Source organism: Fundulus heteroclitus, chromosome 3 (genome assembly GCF_011125445.2).
Source record: "Fundulus heteroclitus isolate FHET01 chromosome 3, MU-UCD_Fhet_4.1, whole genome shotgun sequence".
Lineage (NCBI taxonomy): Eukaryota > Metazoa > Chordata > Actinopteri > Cyprinodontiformes > Fundulidae > Fundulus > Fundulus heteroclitus.
The window spans coordinates 808,743-833,201 of NC_046363.1; the positions used below are offsets into that span (position 1 = coordinate 808,743).

Below are 24,459 nucleotides of genomic sequence, written 5' to 3' on the forward strand. Positions count from 1 at the left end.
CAAATTCCGCGATTATCTGTACTACGCTCCTACCTTCACCGTCTATACAGATAACAACCCCGTAACATATGTACTGAGTTAATCCAGATTAAACGCAATGGGTCATAGGTGGGTTGGGGAATTAGCTGACTTCCATTTTGATATAAAGTATAGGCCGGGTAAAAGAAACGCAGATGCTGACATGTTGTCCAGACACCCGTTAGATCTACAAGAACAAATGGACGAGCACACAGCAACAGTGTCACCAGAAGTAGTGTCTGCAGTGTGGCAAGGGAGTAAAGTGGCTCAAAACAATGATGTTCTTCCTTGGATGGCTGCATTACAGCTAAACTCCCGAGACGAAAATGTCCTAACAGACAATGTTTTAAGCATGACACCAAAGGACATTAGGGATGCTCAAAAGGAAGACCAATCTATCAAAGAGGTGGTGTCACTCAAACAAAAAGCTTGGATACCAAATGGAAAAGATAAACGGACAATGTCAAAAGAAACAAGGAGATTACTCTATGAATGGAACAAGTTGGAGATGGACAATGGACTGTTGTACAGAAAAACCGAACACAACAAACAACTGGTCCTTCCTGAACAGTTGAGGCCCATGGTGCTAAAGTGTTTACATGATGACATAGGCCATGTAGGTTGCGATAAAGTGACTCATCTGGTCTGTCAGCGTTATTATTGGCCATATATGCAACAAGACATTGAAAGTTATGTAACTAAGAAATGTCCATGTATCAAACAAAAACGCCCAACTGTCCCCCAGAGAGCTCCATTGGGATCAATAACAACCAGTGCCCCATTTGAGTTAGTCTCAATCGATTACTTACATCTTGAGCCAAGCAAAGGACGATACGAGTATATCCTGGTAATCATTGACCATTTCACACGCTTCGCGCAGGCGTACCCGACGAAAAATAAGTCTGGTAGGACAGCTGCAGAAAAAATATTCCACGACTTCATTCCTCGTTTCGGGTATCCAGAGAAGCTGCATCACGATCAGGGCCGCGAGTTTGAGAATCACCTATTTGAAAGATTACAACAACTGTCAGGTATTACTCACTCACTCACACACCACACCGTACCACCCGCAATCCAACCCTGTGGAACGCCTGAATCGTACGCTACTCCAAATGCTGCGTACCCTACAGGGTACTGTGATATTTTTATTATTGGCCTAATCCTGCTTCGCTACTAAAGGCCCATTTTTACCCCGGTTTAAGATTTGACAATAAAATAAGGAATCATTGATCAGAGGTAGAACGGTTCAAATACATATTTAATTCATAGAAATTAAATATGGAGACAGAGTTACATACCATTACAAGATGTTGTTCTCACCGGTGGATAAGTCTATCTGTCTGAAGTAAGTTTTACCAAGACATTCCTTTTATCAACTTTAAAACTCCTCCTGCAAGCTCAGAGGGGGGATGACTGACCCCCTCTCCTGCTGACCACCCCCTCAGGGCAATAAAACTCCATGTTTATCTTACGCTGGAGCAGGAAAGGACAGACCCCCCTCTGCTTTACTCAGTAACCCCAACTAAGATATATTTTTAATTCTCAACAACCCCTCTGTTTTGATCCCTCAAAGATCAAACCAATAACTAGGCTAAACTAAGTCTATGTCTTGAAACCCTTAAACAAAATGTAAATAGTAAGATGTAATATTGTAACCCACTGTCCCCTCTGTTGGCGACTTATGAAAGCAAATGAAGTTCAAATGTTCCCCTTAAATGTAAAATAACCCAAGTCTAAGCTAAAAAGCTACTAAACCTATCTGAATCTCTAACCTACTAGAATTAAGAAAAGTAAGCACCTTTATCCGAGAGGTGCAAGGCTAAGATAAATGTGCAACTACCAAAAACTATTATATGATCTAAATATGACTTTAAGAATCCTAACCTAGATTAAGAAAATGCTTCTTAGAAATAAAGATAACCCATGAAAGCACTACACTCAGATCAAACCACAGAATAAAAAACAGATTTCCATGCAATGCAAAACCAAGATTCTAACAATACTAATATTGAACATCTTATGAATATGGAACTTATAAGACATATGCAGTGATTACAAAAACTCTCATTTTCTTTTTTCTCTTTTACACAATGCATTCAATTGTTGTCATGATGTCTTGCATCTCAAAGATGTCTTCTTCTCGCCTTTAAAGATGGTTTAAAGAGTCAGTGTTCCAACCGCGGTCTCCACAGAACTGTATGTTAATCTTTATTAAAAATAAAAAACGAAAACAAAATAAAATTCCAGCTGCCCCTCCGTGGGTGGCTCTGCGAGATAAGTTGTTCCGGTGATGTCCCCCTGGAACTCTCTGGTGGCTGGTACACACGGCTCCTGGAGTCTGATGGGCCCCTGACCTCTGGCCCACCACATCTGCTTGTCGATAACCTTAGCGTGCACTCCGAAGTCGGGGGTGAGGGGACTTCCCCTCCCGTTTCTCCTAATTTAATGTCTCCAATACAACCTGAAACTTACACGACAATCGTTTAAATATCAAATGTCGTGTGCTACCTGTAATTCCGGAGGTTGACTTCTGGTCCCGAAAAGCTCCTTTCAGTCATATGGAAACATATCCTGTAATGAAATTAACTGAACACTCCCACAAGAAAACACTTCACATCTTTTCCACCCCAATTTCAATGTAGTCTGTGCACAGAACTATAGTCAATTGTGTTTAGAATTCTCCCCATTAATCTGAACCAACCTTCTTGTTGTTTCCTCTCCATCCTATGAGAAACCTATTTTTAGAAATGTAATAGTTAATGAGACATTTTATTGCAACTCCTCTTTCCTGACGCTGGGCCTCTGATTGTCCTGCAAGAGAATGCATGCACAAAAACTTTATACCTCCGGTGGGAATCGCCATGTCTGTGGAATCCAAAATTAGTTAATTTAATTTGAAATCAAAGTACATTTTCCTGTAAGAATGTCAGAATGTTCTCTGGATTAAAGATTAAAGATTACCATTCAGCAGTCACTCCACACAAAACCTTTCAGCAGTCACCACACCTCACTTCTGTACCATTTACTCAGATGTCTATGCTGTAAAAAAGTTCCTATTTTTAATCTGAGAGGAAAAGCAAACCCTCATTTTGTTTTATCCAGTTGTTACAAATCCTGATCCAGTTTACTGCAACAGATATACATGGCTTTGAATCCTACCTGACACACCAATGATTTTAAAGTAAACTAAATATGCAGTAAGTTACCCTCTGTTTATCTCTGTTTTATCCATTTTTTGTAGTTTATGTAGTTTTTCTGTTTAATTTAACATTCACTTTTTTGGCCTGCCTAAACTGTTTAAGCCTTTTTCCAAGAACCCCCTCATATAATCTATCTGTAGCAGATTCGTGGTGTCTGACACTCCGCTAATTAAATGTAATTTACAGTTCTGTTTTGGGAGTCACTTAACAAACATTCCGGAGAGCCATGGGTAAGGTCTTTTGTGGGGGGTTTCTTTTTGTTTAAACAACCGTTATCTGATTTACAATGCAGTTACATACATCCGTGGTGTCCTGCACAAGAATCCTTCCCTTAAATTACTTGTGCCAAGGCTTGATATAAAGTTTAAGATCTGTATAGCTTTACAATATAGTGTTATCATATAAATGTTTATGTCATATCCTAGCTTTACAATATAGTGTTATCATATAAATGTTTATGTCATATCCCTCTGCTTGGAACAAAATAAATTTTGTTACAAAACATTAACAAAGAATAGTATTAGTCACCACAGGGAATCAATTAACTGCAAATAATTATCTGAATTGAAGTATGAAAAACACTGCCCTATATCCCGGATTCAGATCAAAACATAATGCAATTTCATAATCCCACAGTTCTACAAGAAGTCCATCAAAAGTTGTATAAGATCAGTGTACCCATTGAAATAATGATTATTCTAATGTGCTCACAGCAAGTTGATGGTATGAGAATGCTGAACGTTCCAAGGTACTTACATACTGATAAAATATTGGGTTTTACCTGAATAAAACACCTAGTAACGGCAAAGTCTGGTGGAAATCTGATAAGTTTTAGCATGCAACAGTTATATTGTACAATAGAAAAATCTCAATACTTGAGAGCTATTTAAGAAAGAACCTAACAGATCCGTTTAACCTATGTTGTTTAAAAACAGAATGTCCCAAGCAGGACACATCTGTGCTTACCGAGAGGCCCATGTAATAAACCTGTCCCCTCAGGACGTTGCAACCCCCCTTGTGAAAATTTATGACATGCAGTTGTCAACCAGAACTCACAGATACCTAAGTATAAGTGTAGCACATAAAAGTATTCCCACCCCTGTGGATTGTCTGCTAATAATTGTGATGGTAAAATACACCTTCTGCTGTCAATTATGAGCAATACGGTCCTGGAAATAATAGAATTAAAACTCATGTTTAAAAGGAACATATCAGTTATATAGTAGAAAATTTAAGAGACAGTAGTATATTTTTCAAAACCGCAAACCTGTACTGCTGGTATCTGCCCAATTGGCTGCCTTAAGAATTTATCACCTGCACCAATCCATTTACCTGGAAGCTCAAGAGTTGGAGACAGAAAAAATATTAGAAATCACATTCCATAAAATTTGGTCAAAAGTATAGTGGTAGAAAGTCTGAATTACCTTAACAAAAAGTCTGTTATCAGTCTGTGGTCCTCGAGATGGACTGGACTGACATGTACAGCAGATCAGGCAGAAAAGAGATTGGAGTTTAGACGTCGCACTCACAGCTTCCATGTATGGAACTCCACATTTCGTCCCCCACGTGTTGCAGTGATTCGCTGTCGATGCACCTCAGTGACAAAGTTCTGGTCCACGACTCAGAAACTGGATGAGACATTCAACTCCAGTGTATGCAGACAGTCATTTTCCCTTGACAGCTTAGGATTTGCGCTGTTCATGAGCGCTAGCCATTGTTCCAGGATGAGGAAACATTGTTCATGGGAGCGTTATCCCCTTGCTGGGGCACTGACCTTCTTGAAGATGAGGTGGTATTGGGACTCCTTGCCAGGATTTAGTGATGTGAAACAGTCCTTGGCCCAGTGTCCAGCGTAAGCAACTGTCCCAGATGTGATGGGTGCCCCACGACACACATATCGGCTGTAAATGCTCAGTTTCATTCTTCCAACCCCAAATCGGCACTGATCTGCATCTCATGTCAGACATGTCCATACTCCAGAACGAACAGACCTGTAACAAAATTAAGATAGAAAAAGAAAAACGGGGGGGAGGGAGCTCCCCCACCTTAAATTAAAATAGAGACAGTTCTCAATGGAATAAGCTGCTTACTGTCACTCCTTCCTATATTGTTTTCCAATAACTGTAATTTTACCAACTTTTAGTAATTAACAAACTCAAGCATTGTGTATCACCCTTCCTTTGAGTCACAGGCAAATGGTGTATCAAATATTGTCTGAGCGAGCGTATCAAGATTGAAATTCATCAGCTGTGATATTGAAGAGGGCAGTTGTTTTTGTTGTTGTAACACTATTACTCTAAATAATTCCCCTAAATTGGACTGATTTATTTAGGATCCACACCTGTGTGTTAGATCCAGCCTACTGATTTTTTTTTTTTCAGAAGATATCAAGAGTCCCAGTCAAACACAGGAACCTTCTGCTAAAGTGTATAAAGAAAATGCTGTGTAACTCCATCTATCAAGGAAAAAATATAAAAAAACACCAAAGGTACATTTTAAAACAGCTCTAAAATCAGTAATGCGCCTGTGTTTAGTAAATTTTGAAGTCAAATTCTGCCGGCCACAAACAATCACCAGCAACTGATGTTGAAAAGTTCATTCACCAGAATTTGCACATCACCAAATGAACAAAGAAAAAAGATTCCTCGGGCTCTAAATTACTGTGTAACAAGGGCATCTGCATTTTGTGGGACCATGAAAATGTGATTACATATAATGAATAATTTGGGGACCGTCCTGTGATGATCCCGTAATATTTTCTGAATCTACTAGTTTCTGCCGTTCTGCAATATCAGTATCTATAATAAAACAATGCAAACCAATAACATTAGTCATAAATTCCTCAATTTTAGCTGCTTCTTTTGAGGATCACTTCAAAACTGACTCATGACTAAATGCAGTGTTAACAAAATCGATCAAATCAACCGCAATATCAGGTTGCACACACTATTAAGGTACAGTTTAACCTTAACTTCTAACTCTGTGTAGTTCTGTTTACTTGTGTTTTTTCCCAGGCCTGCAAATGAGCAAAAGTTTATAGGGTGGCCATTTTCTGCTCCCTATTAATCAGCCAGATTTAAGTCTGATGAATTATATTTATTTATTTATCTATTATAACTAGGGCTATCAAACAATGAAAACCATTTAATCACTATTTAATCGCAAATTATATTTCATGTCTGAAAGTATATATATTCATTAGGCATTTTAAAATGCTATTTTGCAATAGATAATGCTAGTTAAAATTACACTCTAACAGAAGGCATTTTCCCTTTTTTGTGTTTTCCCAATTTACAATGCCTCAAACAGATGTTCAATGTTCAGCCAAATTTTCAACAACTTTTCCAAACTTCTAACCACTTTCTAACTTTTAGGCTACAGTTCAAAATAAAAAGTTTTCTCCAAAACTCACCAAGACGCAGCAGTTCATGCTCTCCAATGCAACTCACACATACAGCTTGCAGCCAATCCCTCAAACGCTTTACTGCATTGAAAGTTCTTCTGCACTTTAACAAACATTATTAATGCATCAACCCTTTTTCCAATGATTTCCAAATTCCCCTTTAGTTTTTATTTTCACCCATATTTTTACTTATCACTTTTACTTAACAAAATTAAACTGCACCCCAGTCATTGCTCTAATCTTGAGGCCCATGCACGCGGAGAAATTCACACCCTCATGAAGACACACACACACACACACACACACACACCCACTCTCCGCTGAGTTGCAGGGTTCAACCAATCTCTCCTTCTCTCAAAACCATGGATCCCATATTACCGAGACATTCAAAACATCAGACAAGACATAACAAATATAACATTTAAGACAGACAGCCTGGCGCGCGCAGAGGGTCTTCTTTTAATACCCTTCCACTCGACGAAACCAACTATTCATTTAAATACCACCTCGGTCTAATCGTCGTGCAATCAGAATCCCCGTTCTGATGCTAGAGAACAATATAAATGTCCCCTTGGGGCCCCTTTCTTTTAATCTTTTACCTTCTATAACAGCTCACTCTTAAGGTCTTGCTGCTCTTAGCCTCAACTTAAAGATGTTACGTCTTCTTGGCCGTCCTATCGCTGTGCTGCATTAGGGTGTCCCCTTCCCCAAAGAAAGCACTCCATCTTAGTCCTAAATTCACCAGACTCGTCAGTTATGGTGCAGAGGTGACCAAATCTCGGGACTCTTTTTATTCTTTGTATTTTATCTTTTTTATTTGATTTTAAATAAGTTTTTTGCAATCTCAACATTTAAGTTTCTCAATTGTTATTCTTTAAAGTCTCAACAGTTAAGTTTCTTGGCTGTTATTTCTATTTTCCTTCCCATACAGCCTCACCATCTAAGATTACTTGCCATTTAATTTTCTATCTAATTTTACGTTTTTCTGACGCAAACAAACACATAAATCCCATTCAATCATTTCTCGGTTTCAACATAAATTCCATTCAAACCTAGTTATACCGTTCAGCCTCTGATATTTTGAGAAGAAAGCTTCTCCCTTACAGCAACACTTGATTTAGCCTACATCTAATCTTTAGCCAATAGGAGAATCAAAATCTCCTTACTTTTTTTCGGGTCGACCCTGTTTTGCTGCAAGTGATTACTTCTTCGTGCCCAAATTCAAAATGTTCCTCCACTTTAATGTCAAAATCCGGGTCACGGCTAACCAAATTGTGATATTTTTATTATTGGCCTAATCCTGCTTCGCTACTAAAGGCCCATTTTTACCCCGGTTTAAGATTTGACAATAAAATAAGGAATCATTGATCAGAGGTAGAACGGTTCAAATACATATTTAATTCATAGAAATTAAATATGGAGACAGAGTTACATACCATTACAAGATGTTGTTCTCACCGGTGGATAAGTCTATCTGTCTGAAGTAAGTTTTACCAAGACATTCCTTTTATCAACTTTAAAACTCCTCCTGCAAGCTCAGAGGGGGGATGACTGACCCCCTCTCCTGCTGACCACCCCCTCAGGGCAATAAAACTCCATGTTTATCTTACGCTGGAGCAGGAAAGGACAGACCCCCCTCTGCTTTACTCAGTAACCCCAACTAAGATATATTTTTAATTCTCAACAGTACGCAGCATTTGGAGTGACTGGCTTGCAATTTCCCAGGTCATCCACTTGTGTCAAAACTGCACCTGCACCCACATAGCTGGCATCCACATGGAGCTGAAAAGGATCATTCAAGCGTGGGGCAGCCAAAACCGGAGCACAGCAGAGAAGCTGTTTCACCTGTTCAAATGCATACTGACAGGAAGGAGACCAGTCAAACTTGGCATCCTTCGACAGCAAACTGGTTAATGGAGCTACTACCGAAGAAAAGTTTTTACAAAAACAACGATAATAACCAACCAGACCAAGAAAACTCATGAGATCTTTTTTTGTAACAGGAACAGGAAAGTCCTGTACTGCTTGCACCTTGGCTGCGATTGGGCGCACTTGACCTTGCCCAACTACATGGCCTAGATATATCACAGTTGCTTTCGCAAATTCACACTTTGCGAGATTAATTGTAAGCCCTGCCCTCACCAAGCGAGTAAACAAGTCGTGAATGCGCTCCATGTGTTGTTCCCAAGTATCAGAATAAATTACTACATCATCCAAATACACCGCACAACCTGGCATATCACCCACCACATAATTCATTAATCGCTGAAAAGTAGCGGGTGCATTCCGAAGTCCAAACGGCATAACTGTGTATGAATACAACCCAGAAGGAGTAACAAACGCAGCTAACTCCCGCGCACGTTCTGTCAAAGGAACTTGCCAGTAACCTTTAAGTAAGTCAAACTTGCTAACAAATTTCGGCGAACCAACCTGATCCACACAATCATCCATTCTGGGAAGTGGAAATGAATCAGGCTTTGTAACAGCATTCAATTTCCTATAGTCCGAACAAAAGCGGAATGTATTATCTGGCTTAGGAACCAGAATGCAAGGAGATGCCCAACTAGACAAAGATGGCTCAGCTATTCCATTTTCCAACATATAGTTCACTTCTGCATCAAGACATTTTCGTTTCTCCATATTTACACAATAAAAATGTTATTGTTTATCGGACTCGCTTGACCCACATCAATATCATGTTCCAGCAATGTGGTACGCCCAGGAGTATCAGAAAACAAGCACGGGAAGCTATAAATCAGCTTACTCAATTGTTTTGAATGATGTTCAGAAAGATGTGATAATAATACATCCAATTTTCGCAGCGACTCAGAGTTGGAGAGACGCCCGTGCGTCATGGCGCTATCCAAGGTATCAGTCTCCTCGTTAGAACAAGTGTCATTAATTGCACAAACTGGGCGTATGTGCTCAGGAGACTTTTTCACATGATCTCGCGCATAGTAAGGCTTTAGCAAATTCACGTGGCACAACTGCGTGTTTTTTCTGCGCTCAGGCGTTTCAATGAGGTAGTTCTGATCAGAGAGTCGCTGCAACACTGTATATGGGCCAGAAAACTTTGCTTGAAAAGGAGATGTAATAATGGGACACAGTGCCAAAACCTGATCCCCGGGCAAAAATGAGCGTTCCACTGCTCGACGATCAAATAAAGATTTAATTTTCTGTTGACTAGCAAACAATTTTTTTCAGCCAAATTCCGCGCTGCATACAGTCTATGCCTAAAACCATTCACGTAGTCAATCTGGTTCTGGTTCTTTCCACTCCGCTGCAACAGCTGCCAAGGGACCCTTTAACGGTGTGTCCAAACACCAGCTCATTTGGGCTAAAGCCTATGCTCTCCTGAGTAACCTCCCGAGCAGCCAACATCAACCATGGTAACCCATCCTCCCAATCCTTCCCCAGTTCAATACTATAAGCGCAAAGCAATGACTTTAAAGTCTGATGGAAACGCTCCAACGCTCCTTAACTTTCTGCATGGTAAGCCGTAGATCTGTTGTGTTTAACACGAAGCTGTTTTAGCACCTGGCCAAAAAGACGTGAAGAGAAATTTGTGCCTTGATCTGACTGAATAGTCTGAGGAATACCAAATACAGAGATGAACTGAGAAAGAGCACGTACCACAGATTTTGCTGTTATTGCAAGTAACGGGTAAGCAGCCGGATATCGAGTACTTTGGCACATAACTATCAACAAATAGCAAGCTCCAGACCGCGACCTCGGCAATGGACCCACACAATCAACAATTAGGTGCTCAAACGGTTCTGTTGCATCAGGGATAGGTAGTAAAGGAATGGGTTTCAAAGGTTGGTTAGGCTTTGCAGTTAGCTGATAGACATGACATGTCCTAACATAGGAGGAGATATCCCTCTTCAGACGAGGCCAAAAAAAATGTCTAAGGACTCGGTCGTATCTTTTTTTAACACCAGCGTGCCCAGACTCATCATGTGCTACTTTCAACAGTGCCTCACGATATTTAGAGGGAACCACTACTTGAAACACAGCATGTTCCACAGAACCAAAATGTGGCACCCATCTTCTTATTAGCACCGAGTTTTGAAGAAAATACGCACCTTCGTGGTCTGACACAGCACCCTCTGGACGAACCTGCTGAAATAGTTATTTTAAGGAGGAATCTGCACGTTGTTCCGTTATCAAATCAGTACGAGTAACAGGAAATGGGAAATCAGCGAGAGGCAAAAAGAAATCGTGATCTTTATTTTCATTTTGTGCGTCCTTCTCACTGTTCACCTGAGAGCGCGACATAGCACGAGTCACAGCACAAGCTGTGAAAACGTTCGAAAATTCCTCTTGTCTATTCAACTTTTGAAACTCCGGCTCACTGCCAACTGAGGGCGTGGGTAATTCATCTGTCCACATGTTGGAACCCGCTAGATCATTACCCAAAATGACCGAAACCCCGTCAATAGGCAATGCAGGCCAAACCGCTAGCAAAGCCTCTCCACAAAAAAGCTGGCATTCCAAAAACACCCTGTGGAGAGGAACCAACAAAATATTCAAACCCATATCCTTCACCGGAATACAGTTGTCCATCTCAGCGTGCTCAGGGAGATGCAATACATCCGCCTGAATAAAAGAATTAAACGCACCAGTGTCTCTAAGTACTTTCACAGGTATTTTCTTTTCAGTTTTTTCCAATGATACATAACCATCTCTTATAAATGGTAAATATGATTTCAAAGGCTCTATGAGCGGTGATTCCTTTAGTGTCTCTACACCTGTAAACACAGGTGCCGCTAAACCAGCGCCCTCTGGCCTAGACTGAAATGTTGGAGCTCTGGACTTAAATAGATGGCAATCCACTTTCCAATGGCCACGCTTATGGCAATAGTTACACCGACCATTACTGTCAAAAGAACCAGGAGGTGTAACTTCCACCTTACGCACTGCAGTTGGACGGCAAAAATTATCGCTTCGCCCAGTTTCCCCCCTGAAACCACTCCCTGTTGAAAACTGGGACTTGTGGGTCAACACATAATCATCCGCGAGCGCCGCGGCTGCAGCTGCAGTCTGAGCTTTCTGTTCACAAATATAAGTTGCAACCACCTCAGGAACTGAGTTTTTAAGTCAGCCACACGCTCAAAAATGACAAAAAACGAATCTGGATCAAGTTCATTAAATTTAGGCAATAAACGTAAATTACCAATAACATCAAACTCCATATCAACACCATCCAAAGCAACTGAAGGAGAGCGAGAGACCCCAGACGCGACACTGTTTAACCAGATCTAACCGTGTCCTTTCAATCTCCAACCTAGTATGCTCTGCCTCCAGTTGTGCTTTCATTTTGAATTTATCGTGCTCAAACTGTAACAACAGTAATTCCCTATGCTGCTCAAATGTCAAACCAGGGGGTAAAACAACAGGCTTAGATGAAGTAGTTTCACCAACTGATTTGTGCAAAACGTCCTTTTCAACTAAATTTGCAACCAAAATGGATTTCACGTTCTCTTTAGACCGTCGGCCATCAATTTCCACACCGTAGTGTTTTCCAATCTCGAATAACTGCTCTTTGGAGCAATTTTCCAAAAACTCCTCTGAGGGAGAATCAAAAAATCCAGAGAGAGAAGTCATGACCACTTATAATAACAGAACTCAAACAATAATCAGAGAAAAGCGCTAAGTCGTGTACACAATAGACAGACTGAGGAACCCCACTACCCTTGTCTATATGCAAAACTTACCTAACCAACAACTGATCCCTAGTCTTCACGCTTTTTGGCGGCGGGTTGTTATGCACCTTAAACCAGCGGGCTAGAAAGGAAATCTATACAGATCGCCTGACTAGAATCCCACGGACGTGCTCCCGAGATAACTGTAAACAGTTAACACTAACCACCTAGAAGCGACACTATAACGACAATGACCAGATGAAGCCCAAAGGAGCCACACCTCTATCGCCTATCAGGGGACCAAAGCTGCAAACAAGTGCACACGATCAACACTCAACACACTGATTACAGAAAAAAACAAAGAAAAAATAAATAAATAAATGAAGCGCCACGCCTGAAGGGAAAAAAAAAAATATTACACCATCCCAAAACCACAAAATAATTCCCAGCCGTGTCTCGAACCAACGGTGGACATTTAAACAGAGAAAAAGTCCAGAAACCAAAATCGAACCATAAACAACAAACTATTCAAACGCAACCGGGTTCAACTAATGACGAGTCCCCATTTTTGTTACGACCCGGCTCGTGAGCCGCAACAAACTCCAGGGAGACACGGCCTTCAATAAAAGAACACGCTCTTTATTGAAGAACCCAACCAAATAAACAGAGCCAAAACAGCGACAAGCTGGCGGCTCCCCCCTGTGGTCGATGGCATCTCTGAAACCCGTGATGAACGGAAAAATCCTGCAAAAGAAAAGAAAGGTCAAACAAGCAAAACCTAACAAAGACAAGGTGGGCAGACGGGTAAGGGAAGAGCCACCTCTGCAGAGCAGAGCTGGGTGAAGAAGCCGACTCCGCTCCCACCAGCTTCCTTCTCCACTTCCTTAATCAGCTGCTTCTATAGCGATGACACGCTGGCCCTGGCGAATCCTGGTCCCGCCCACTCTGCTCCGCCTCAGGACAAAAACACAATAACTGACGGATCCCTCCACGTAAAGTGGAGGGGGACGTCACAAATAAATAAATAAAAAAGGCGCACAGATCGGTACACTGTGATAAATGAAATACACGCACAGCTCAAGAACACGTTGGTATGGTTGTTGTTCACGGTTGGGTACACAAGGCACGGGCTATGGTTTATCCCTTTTCACACTCTCTTACTCTTTGCACTTTTTTATTTTTTTGTGTATTTCTATCTTATTTGTCTGCTTCTTTCCTGATCATCAGTCAATCACAAGCACATCATATGATGCTACCTCTATGTATGACTATTTTCTCAAGGGCATGCACCGTCTAACTTCTCACTCACATCTATGGCGAATGTAAAGTTTGTGACATGGAATGTGCATGGGGCTGGCACCAGAGAGAAAAAAATGAACATCATTAATCAGCTTACTAGATTAAAGGCAGATGTTGTCTTATTGCAAGAAACCCACAAATCAGCTACAAATGCAAGTGAGCTTAATTCACCTGAGTTCCCTGATGTGTTTGCGGCCGGCTATAACTCTAGACAGAGAGGTGTAGCAATCTTAATCCACAAAAACGTTAGTTTTAAAATATTAGATAAAACTATATATCCTGAAGGTAAATACATAATAATTAAAATAGCTATCCATAACCAGAAGCTATGTATTGTCAGTATATATGGTCCAAATGTTGATGACCCCTCTTTTTTCCACCAATTCTTCCTTGCACTTTCAAAACACGGGGATTGTTCACTAATTATAGGAGGTGACTTCAACTTTGGTTTAAATAACGATATAGACAGGTTGAATAAAACAGGGGCTCAGCGTAGTTGGCAGTCAGTAAGTGTAGTCAAACAATACATGAGTGATTTTGGTCTTTGCGATGCATGGCGTTCTCTTCATCCTAATAGTAAAGAATACACTTTTTTCTCAAATGTTCACCATTCGTACTCTCGTTTGGACTACTTTCTAATAAGTAGCTCACTGCTGTCAGTTGTTTCAGAGACGGTAATTCATCCTATTGCTATCAGTGATCACGCTCCTGTTACTCTCAACTTAATTAATAAAAAAATAACCCCACAAAACAAAAGCTGGAGATTTAATACATCACTGCTTAAAGATGAAGAATTTATAAAATTCATCAAAGAACAATGGGCTTCATACTTAGAATACAATGATCAACCAGGTACATCGGCATCGATATTGTGGGAAGCTGGAAAAGCAGTGATGAGAGGTAAAATAATTTCTTTCTCATCTCATAAAAAGAAAAAAGAAAACAAAAAGATTCAGGAATTAGAAGAAAAATTTAAGTTACTAGAATCCTCTCAAGAAGAAGGAAAGTTAGGTAAAATCCGTGAAGTAAAATTAGAACTAAACCACTATATTGAAAAGCAAAATAGATTTCTAATACAAAGACTTCGAATAGAAAATTTTGAACATGGCAATAAGTCAGGAAGCTTCCTAGCTAATCAGCTTAAAATAAATAAGGAGAAAACTACTTTATTTGCAGTTACAGATTCAACTGGTAATACAGTAAGTGAACCGGAGTGTATAAATAATACCTTCCGCAATTTCTACAAATCTTTATACACACCACAGATAAATCCATCAGAGAAGGATATTAAGCAATTTCTGGATAAAATGACACTTCCTAAATTATCAGATAACCACAGAATGTTGCAGGAAATACAGAAAAAAGGTAGATTTCCAGCTAATATGAATTCTGCCACCATCAGCCTTCTGCTCAAGCCAGTCAAAGATCCTGTGTTGCCCACTAGTTATCGTCCCATATCCTTAATTAATGTGGATATTAAGATAATCTGTAAAGCTTTTGCAAAAAGATTAGACAAAGTAACTCCTCTCATAATACATCCAGATCAAACTGGTTTCATCAGAGGAAGGCAGTCATCCACAAATACACGCCGATTACTTAATTTAAATGATTATTCCTACAGTAAAAACATTAAAACCAATATATTGTCTTTAGACGCAGAAAAAGCATTTGATAGAGTAAATTGGAAATTTTTATTCGCTATTCTTCATAAATTCGGTTTTGGCGATTTATTCATAAACTGGTTAAAAATTCTATACAATTCTCCAACAGCCTGTGTCAGGACAAATAATCAAATATCTTCCAGTTTTTGTCTACAGAGGGGCACCAGGCAAGGATGCCGTCTTTCTCCATCACTTTTTGCCATCTTTATAGAACCTCTAGCAGCAACAATCAGACAAACAAAAGCTGTAAAAGGTATAAAATGCATGAAAATAGAGCACAAGATTAGTCTGTACGCGGATGATGTATTACTTTATCTCCAGCATTCAAATAATTCTCTTTTACAAGTAATTAGAATACTAGAATCTTTCTCTAAAGTATCAGATTACTCGTTAAACTGGTCTAAATCTACGGTACTGTCAATTAATTGCTCTCTCGAAAACTCCCTAGATTTACAAATGCAATCAGGAAATATTAAATATTTAGGTATTACTGTGTCGTCTAAATTAACGGATTTACTTAAACTTAACCATGCCCCACCTGCCCCACAGGATAGAAGAGGACCTTGAAAGATGGAAATCGCTTCCAATCACACTTATGGGTAGGGTAGCTTCAATAAAAATGATGGTCCTACCTAGAATTAATTATTTATTTTCAATGATCCCCAATAAACCATCATCTGACTGGTTTAAATCTCTAGACTCTGCCATTTCTAAATTTCTTTGGAAAGATAAACCCCCACGTATTAGCTTAAAGACAATACAGAAGACTAAAGACAGGGGAGGATTAGATTTGCTTAACTTCCGTACTTAGCAAATAGGCTACAATACATCTCTAAATGGATAAAAAATTGTCTTTTAGATGAGCCTTGGTTAGATATAGAACAGAAAATGTGCAATAATATCATGATTTCAGATCTGCCGTTTATTAGCTCAAATATAAAACGGCATACATGCTTCAAAAATATCAACATTAGTTCTACTCTGACAGCATGGTGGGAGTTCCTTAAAATGACAAAGTCATCCCTTATCCCATGCAGTCGTACACCTATCTGGAATAACCCAGATATCTTACAAAATTGCAAAAGGATAAACTTTACATACTGGAAGAATAAAGGTATTAAATATCTGGAACATCTACTTGACGGAACCGAGTTCATCAATTTTGCTAAACTAAATATGCAATATGGCATTAGTAAAAATAAATTCTTGGAATATGAACAACTTAAATCTATAATTAAAAATAAATATAAGCATATTAATGGTGGTTTACAAATCCCAACTAATATTTTAGAGTTCCTAGATTTAACCCCCCCCCCCCAAACTACTGTCTAAATCATACAGGACACTGACTAAAATAGATTATTCGATATCTCTTCCTATTATGAAATGGGAAAAGGATTTATCAGGCACCTTTGAACAAAATTTCTGGGCTCAGATATGTCTAAGAACTTTCAAATTGACTAGAAACACCAACTTACAACTAATACAATACAAAATCCTTCACAGAGTACACTACACAGGACAAAGATTATTCAAGATGGGGTTGGCACAGTCTAATATCTGTCCACACTGAATAGGCAATCATCCTGATAATTATTTTCATGCGTTATGGTTATGCACACCAGTCCAGAGGTTCTGGACACAGATATGTAAGGACTTATCAAAGTGCTTGAGCTGTAAAATTACACTTTCCCCATCAGTTTGCTTGCTCGGTGATTTTGAGGAAAGTCCTCTGAAAAAAGAAATAGTTTATATGGTTTTCACTGCTTTATGTATCGCAAAGAAAACTATCCTCATGAATTGGAAAAGTAAAGAAAATCTCAGTATCAATCAGTATAGAGATCTTTTGTTGGATCATATTAATCTAGAGACAGCATGTGCTTCCACATCTGATTGGTCTCTTTGGGCTCCTCTGATCAACACCATCACTTAGTGGAATAGGGGGCGGTGGGTTGCTTCCTGCAGGGCGCAGTGGCTGGATGGAGGGGTTCCTGGGGCTCTGGGGGCACTTGGAGTAGGGCGCCTGGTGGATCTGGCTCCGGGGTCTGTTGCCCCCATCTGGGAGGAGCTTGGGAGGCCTACGGGTGGCCTACAGCAGCTGCTTGCGGCGCTCTTTGGGAGCTGCGTGTTGACGGACGTGGGTTACTGACCTGGTAGCTGTGCTGCCGCTGGGTGGGGCCGAGGTGGGTCTGGGGATCTGGGGTCCCTGGGGCGCGCCCTCGGGCGGGGGCCCCGGCAGGGCCTCGGGGGTTCTGGTTCCGGGGGGTGGGCCGGCGCGCGCCCGGGTGTCCGCCCTGCACGGGGCCTCGGGTGCGCTGGGGGGCCTCGGGGCCTGTTGAGCTGTTAGGGTGGCATGGTCATTAACATCTCAGGGCAGATGCTCTTCTCCTTCATTGGATAGGCACTCTGCTAGGGCGGGGAGGGGGACCTACCCAGCCTGGATGTCTACTGTTGAATGTATGGTGAGTTGTTTGAACGTTAGTGTTGGGGAGGGATTAAATCTACGGGTGTGGGGGGGGGGGGTGGAGGTGGACGTTCTGGTGGGCTTGTGTCCGGCCCCCTGTCCCGGTCCTGGTCCGTGTCGTCTTCCGGTGCGGGTTTCGCTTGGGGGGTGGGGTTTGGGATGGCTCGTGCGGGCTAGCTGGCCAGGGTCCCCCCCTCTTATTTATTTATTTATTATTATTATTATTATTATTATTATTATTATTTATTTATTTATTTAGGGTTTTTTTTTGGGGGGGGGGGGTAAAGCCAGTAGGCTTGGTGGGTGGGCTGGGGGGGGTTGAGGTGTTGGTCCTAGTGGGTGGCTGGCTGGCGGGCCCTGCGGCCCCTCCCTGGCCCCCGGGCTACGGTGGTGCCGCTGGCGAGGCCCCCTTCTCTGGGTGGGGCTTTCGGGGAGCGGGGGTGCCTATTGGAGTCAGTAGGGGAGCTGGCTCCCTGGGAGAGCTTCCCAGTCATTTGCTCCCCATCCCCGGACTCCTCCCTCTGCCTGCTCCATCACGCCGCCACACATGTAGGTCCTGGGGGAGAGGGCGTTACTGGAGGTTGGCACTTTCTGGTGACGCCCCTCTCCCCAATTTTATCATGCATCTTAGACACTTTCACTTCAAACATTTTCACAACGCACACTCATGTAGGTCATGGTAGGGGGGGTGGGGGGATGACGTCTGGGGGGGGGCTTATGTTGTGTGAGCCTCACCTCGGACAGCTCCCTTCTCCTCCTCTCCCACTTAGATATTGAGGGTTCTGGGCAGTTGCCCGGAGGGGGTGCGCTGGCAACAGCTTCCTTCCGGAAGGGGGGTGGGCTGTGCCGTGCACCCCCTTCAGCGATCCCAGTTTTTAAACGCACTTGAGAACAACATGCAACAACACAACATCTGAGCAGGCGTAGGGAGGATCGGGGTCTTCTGCACACCCCCGTTCTCCGATGGCGGCAAGGAGTCTGGGGCCTGGAGGAGGTGCGGGCCACTGTGTCCGGGGTCTTGGCGGGGGGCTGCAATGGGTAGTCAGCGGCTTGCCAGGTCTGGGGCTGACGCCTCCGCTCCCCCCAGGAGCGGCGGGGGGCAGGGGTGGCAAGGGTGGCAAGGGTAAGCTTTATTAGGTATTTAGGGGGTGAGGGGGGCTCTGGCTGGGTGGCTCGTACGGGTCGTGTTGGCCCGCCCTCTTTGGAGGGTCTGGTCCGGGGGCGGGGCCAGGGGTCGGGCACAAGCAGTCGTATAGTCGATTTGGGGTGACCCCCTCCTATGGTCAGTGTTGGATGCGAGTGTTATGTGGGAATGTGTGTACAGCGTCTTTTTTTATTTTTTTTAAATGTGTGAGTGGTGAGTGGGGCACAAGGGAGGGATGGTGTGAATGAGTTTTCTTTTTGTTCTTTTTTTTCCAGGTATGGCTGTGGTCCGCTCCCTCTCCCAAAAACATCTCAAGTCTCCGCTAGGTGCGGAGCCCATCCCCCCACCTCCTGCCCTCCTCCACTTCGTTGGCGGGCGCCTTGGCCCTCTGGCGCATTGGTTGGCTTCGGGTTTGGGGCGGGTTCCCGGGCGTGCGCCGGCCCACTCCCGGCAGCTTCTTCGTGGGGCCTGGCCCCACGGGGGGCGGCCGGGGCCCCCGTCGCGGGGCGCCCCTGGGGCCTATGGCCCCCAGGGCCCATGGCCGGGACCACTTCAGCGGGGCTAGCTGCCGGCGGAGCCCACGGGCTCGTCCCCGCGGCTCTTGAGGGCGTCGGCATTGCGGTGGCTGGGGGATTTCTGGGGGATATCCTGTGTCGGCCCCTCCTGGGCGCCCTGCTTTAGGGGCCCCTTTGGGAGTCCGGGATTATGGGTCCCCTGACTCCTGCCTCTGTGCTCGGGGAAGGCGGGCCTTTGGTTCTCCACAACCACTATCAAGCTATTTCCTTCTGGATAATTTTCACCTAAACTAGTGCACTCTCACAGGTGCTGGGTCCCAGGTATTAAGTATTCACTTATATACAGTACTCTTATAATTTATTTATATTTTATGTTCTTTCACTTTCTTTTTTCAAGTATCACATTACACATGTCAGCTTACATAATAATATATATGATTTAGCATTGGCATCTAGGTGTTATTCGATTGTATCTATTGCTTTATGTCTGTTGGTTGTGCTGTTCTTTTTGCATCTCTCTTTCCAGGGGATGGAGCAGACGGAGAAGGTTTTATCATTTTCTCCCTTTTATCTCTTCTTTCTTTCACCTCTACTCTTTCTTTTTTTCTCTTCTTGTTCTTCCTTTACTCTCCTACTTTCCCATTGTAGTGTCCACATAATTTGAAATTCTCCTTGCAGGAATCACAATAAAGCTATTTACAAGCATAAATCAAGTGGAGCACTATGGCGAAAGCTGTTCGCTCCACTTGTAAAAGCAAAATCTGTCGAGCTCTATCTGGCATTGAGACATCAATTCCTATTGCCACATTGCTAGACAGGACACTGGGAGAGAAAAAAAAAGACTGGGAGATGGCCCAGTCTATAAAGTACAAGCAGAAAGAGGTAGTAAAGCTATGCGAGTACTCCACAGAAACCTGTTGTTGCCAGTAAACGACTTACCTCTTGAACACGAAATGCCTGTTGTACAAAAGACAAAACAGACAAGACATCAGACTTTTGAAGAAAACCAAACAGTGTCAAACAATGACATAGCAGACACAGACAGCTCATCTGAGGAAGAGGTATATACATATCGGTATACCCTCAGAAACCAAATCCCACGCCACGAACCTGTGTACCCTCAGCGAAATGAATCTATTCAGCCAAGCAAAATCTCTCAGCAACAAACACCTGCATTGCCAGGAGGAAACTTTCAAAACCAGCAAACACTCCGTGCATCTGCAAGGGAATTTGAACCGCAGGGAAATGTTGCCCCACGACTGTCATGGTTTTCAGATGACGAGCCCACATGCAGATACGAACGGGAGGCAAAACGCAGTTTTAAGTTCTTTTATTAAAGGAAAAATAAGCAGGTTTATGGACGGACTACTGGTACACGGCTGGGTCAGAACGTCAAGGCTGGAGAGACTGTAAGAGAGAGAGCACGTGAGTTCTTCATAATGAAAGCCAGAAAAACCAACTAAGAGTTGCGCTGCTTACCATTAGGCAGGGCGGACCTAACCGGGAAGAAGTAGCGTCAGGAGATCTCTATGTGACTACTCTGATGGAGATAGGTGGCTAGTGGCTGAGGGCGGCAGATGTAGCTGGTGAGGAATCCGAGATGACCTCATCGGCAGCGGTTGACAGATGGATTGACCAGAGTGAGCACAGAACCGACAGAACCCGGGAAAGGGGGATCTCAGCCCTCGCTGGGTAATTTCCAGGAAGTATGAGGGGAGCGCCAGAGCAAAATCTGAGCCGACAGGTCTGCTGGTCTGTTTCTTCGGACGAGGCGTCAAGACAGGTGAGTGCATCCAAGCACCAAATCTGGAGCACAGAGAGGTACAAAAATTACTCAAAAAGATGAGCAACAAAAAACTCACAAGCTGGTTTCCGAGAGTTGGGACAGAGGCCACGTCGTACCACGACTGGTTAAGGCTCCGGCGTCTTCCATCTGCCAGTGCTCTGCTTAAGAAGCCAGAGGAAGCCGCCTGCAACGAGCTGCAGGTGTGGACCACGCCTCCTCAGCCAACTAGGCACACCTGCGGAGTAGAGTTAGCAGCCAACACAGAGAATCCTGACACTACCCCCCCCTCAACGGCCGCCTCCTGGCGGCCCAGACGAAGATGTGCTGGGTTGAGTAGACCAAAAGTCTCGGATCAATTCCTCATTGGCGATGGTGGCTGCAGATACCCATGAGCGATCCTCCGAGCTGCGACCCACCCAATCCACGAGGTATTGGTAACCCCTTCCACGTCGACGGACATCTACAATCCTGGAGACGCGAGAACTCTGACTGTCCTGGGAGGGTGGAGGGGGTCCGGAAGGAGGGTAAGAATCATTGTCCAAAACAGGCTTAATCTGGGATACGTGAAAAGTGGGATGAACACGAGAGTGAGGAGGAAGACGTAAGCGGACAGTGGTGGGGTTGATGACTGTTTCTATTTCATAGGGACCTGTAAACCGGGGAGCAAGTTTCTTGGCGGATGGATTAGTCAAAACATCTCTGGATGATAACCAAACCCTCTGACCGGGGCGATAATGGGGAGCTGGTCTGCGGTGCTGGTCGGCAAACCTCTTGCTCCGCTCTGCGGTGCGAGTGAGGGCTGTAACTGTCTCTTTCCATACTTTCTGGCAGCGAGCAATATAATCGTTAACGGATGTGAAGGGAATCCTGAGTTCGTCTGAAGGTAGGAGTGGTGGTTGATATCCTAATGCAACTTCAAAAGGTGAACGTCCCGTGGCTGAGGTGATATGAGAGTTCAGAGCATACTCTACCCAAGGCAAAAACTTGTTCCAGTCGGAAGGAGTAGATGACGTGAGGCAACGGAGGGTGGTTTCTAATTGTTGATTCATTCGTTCAGTCTGACCGTTGGTTTGAGGATGGTATCCGGAGGTGAGCGTGTAACGGGCACCCAGGGCAGAGCAAAAGTGCCGCCAGACCTGAGAAACAAACTGGGGACCCCGGTCAGAGAGAATGTCAACAGGAATTCCATGGAGCTTGAAAACATGTTTAATGAGGAGTTGGGCAGTCTGGAGAGCGTTAGGTAGCTTACGGATGGGTATGAGATGACAGGACTTGGAAAAAACGGTCAACCACAGTTAAGATAGTTGACATGCCTTGGGAAACAGGGAGTCCAGTAACGAAATCAACAGCTATGTGAGACCATGGACGTTTGGGAATCGGAAGCGGATTCAATAACCCAGAAGGCGGCTGGTTAGACGACTTGTTTTGGGCGCAGGACAGGACAGGCTAAAACGTAGTCTCTGACGTCCTTGGTCCACGATGGCCACCAGAATCGCCGAGACACCTGAGACTGGGTTCTATAAATGCCCGGATGGGCGGAAAACTTGGCATCGTGAACCCACCGTAAAACCTCAGGACGAACAGATCGGGGAACATACTTTAATCCCGGTGGGCCCGTACCAGGATCCGGATCTAATAACAGGGCCTGATTAATCCTGTCCTCTAGGTCCCAATGCAAAGCTCCAACTGTGCATGAGGGAGGAAGAATTAAATCCGGTTGTTTCTCTTGTTCCACTTGAGCAAACTGACGAGAAAGCGCATCGGGTTTAATGTTTCGAGAGCCTGGTCTGTAGGTTATGGTGAGGTTGAATCGTGAGAAGAATAATGACCAACGGGCTTGCCTAGAGTTGAGTCTGCGGGCTGTCTGCAGATAGGAGAGGTTTTTGTGATCTGTCCAAATTATGATGGGCTGCTCGGATCCCTCTAGCCAGTGCCGCCACTCCTCCAAGGCTAACTTAATAGCTAATAATTCCCGATCGCCTACATCATAATTCTGTTCAGCAGGGGACAAACGACGGGAGAAAAATGCACAAGGGTGAAGTTTATTATCTGTCTCAGACTGTTGGGAGAGGACCGCTCCTACACCGGTGTTGGAAGCATCTATTTCAAGTGTGAATTGTCTGGAAGGATCAGGGTGAACTAGTATAGGAGCCTGGGAAAAACGGGATTTAAGGGTCTTAAACGCCTCATCGGCTTCAGGACTCCAGAAAAAAGGAACCTTGGTGGAGGTAAGAGCATGTAACGGGGAAGCTACTTGACTATAGTTCCTGATAAATCGCCTATAGAAATTAGCGAACCCTAGGAACCGTTGAAGCTGTTTACGTGACTCAGGAACTGGCCACTCTGTTACCGCTCTAATCTTTTCTGGGTCTGATCTTACTTGCCCCCCCTCCAAAATAAGACCGAGAAAAGAAAACTGAAGTCTGGTGAAAATCGCATTTTTCGGCTTTTACAAACAGGCGATTCTCTAGCAACCGCTGGAGAACAAGCCTAACATGTTGTTTGTGTTGATCTAGGTCACGAGAGTAAATCAGGATATCGTCTAAATAGACGAACACAAAAACATTCAAAAAATCCCGCAGGACATCGTTCACTAATGCCTGAAACACTGCTGGGGCATTACACAAGCCAAAAGGCATTACTAGGTACTCAAAGTGACCTAACGGAGTCTTAAAAGCTGTCTTCCACTCATCCCCCTGTCTCACCCGAACCAAATGATAAGCGTTGCGCAAATCGAGCTTAGTGAAAACTTTGGCATTCTGGACTGGCTCAAGGGCTGATGATAATAGAGGAAGTGGGTATTTATTCTTGACCGTTATCTGGTTAAGCCCTCGATAATCAATACAGGGTCGAAGGGTTCCGTCCTTCTTTCCCACAAAAAAGAACCCAGCCCCTAATGGGGAAGAAGAAGGACGAATTAACCCCGTAGCCAAAGACTCACCAATGTACTTCTCCAACGATTGACGTTCTGACCTGGAGATGTTATAGAGTCGACTCGCCGGTAAAGGGGCCCCAGGTAACAGGTCAATCGCACAATCGTATGGGCGATGTGGGGGCAGAGAACACGCCTGAGTCTTACTAAAGACCTGCTGCAAGTCGTGGTAATCCTCAGGAACGCGAGACAGATCAATAACGTCTCCGGAATTAGTTAGGGAAGAGGAGACCACTACGGGTCGAGCAGACTGCAAGCAACGGGAATGACAAGAAGGTGACCATGACTCTAATCGGGACTCAGCCCAATTGAACTGCGGATTATGGACCCTTAACCAAGCTATACCCAAAACCACAGGTGAACGCTTAACCGGGAAGACAAAAAAAGAAAGT

General features: G+C 43.5%; 1 protein-coding gene and 1 long non-coding RNA gene across 2 annotated transcripts in view; both read right to left on the minus strand.

Moving 5' to 3' along the window:
• The window catches only part of LOC105917636 (glutamate receptor ionotropic, kainate 2), a 1,028,886-nt gene that overhangs the window by 150,035 nt on the left and 854,392 nt on the right, over positions 1-24,459 (minus strand). The window lies entirely within an intron of this gene.
• LOC118558172 lies at positions 20,664-20,882 on the minus strand. Its single transcript, XR_004928196.1, has 2 exons — positions 20,829-20,882; positions 20,664-20,756 (listed from the first exon to the last, which is right to left on the minus strand). It is a non-coding gene; the product is annotated as an uncharacterized LOC118558172 (long non-coding RNA).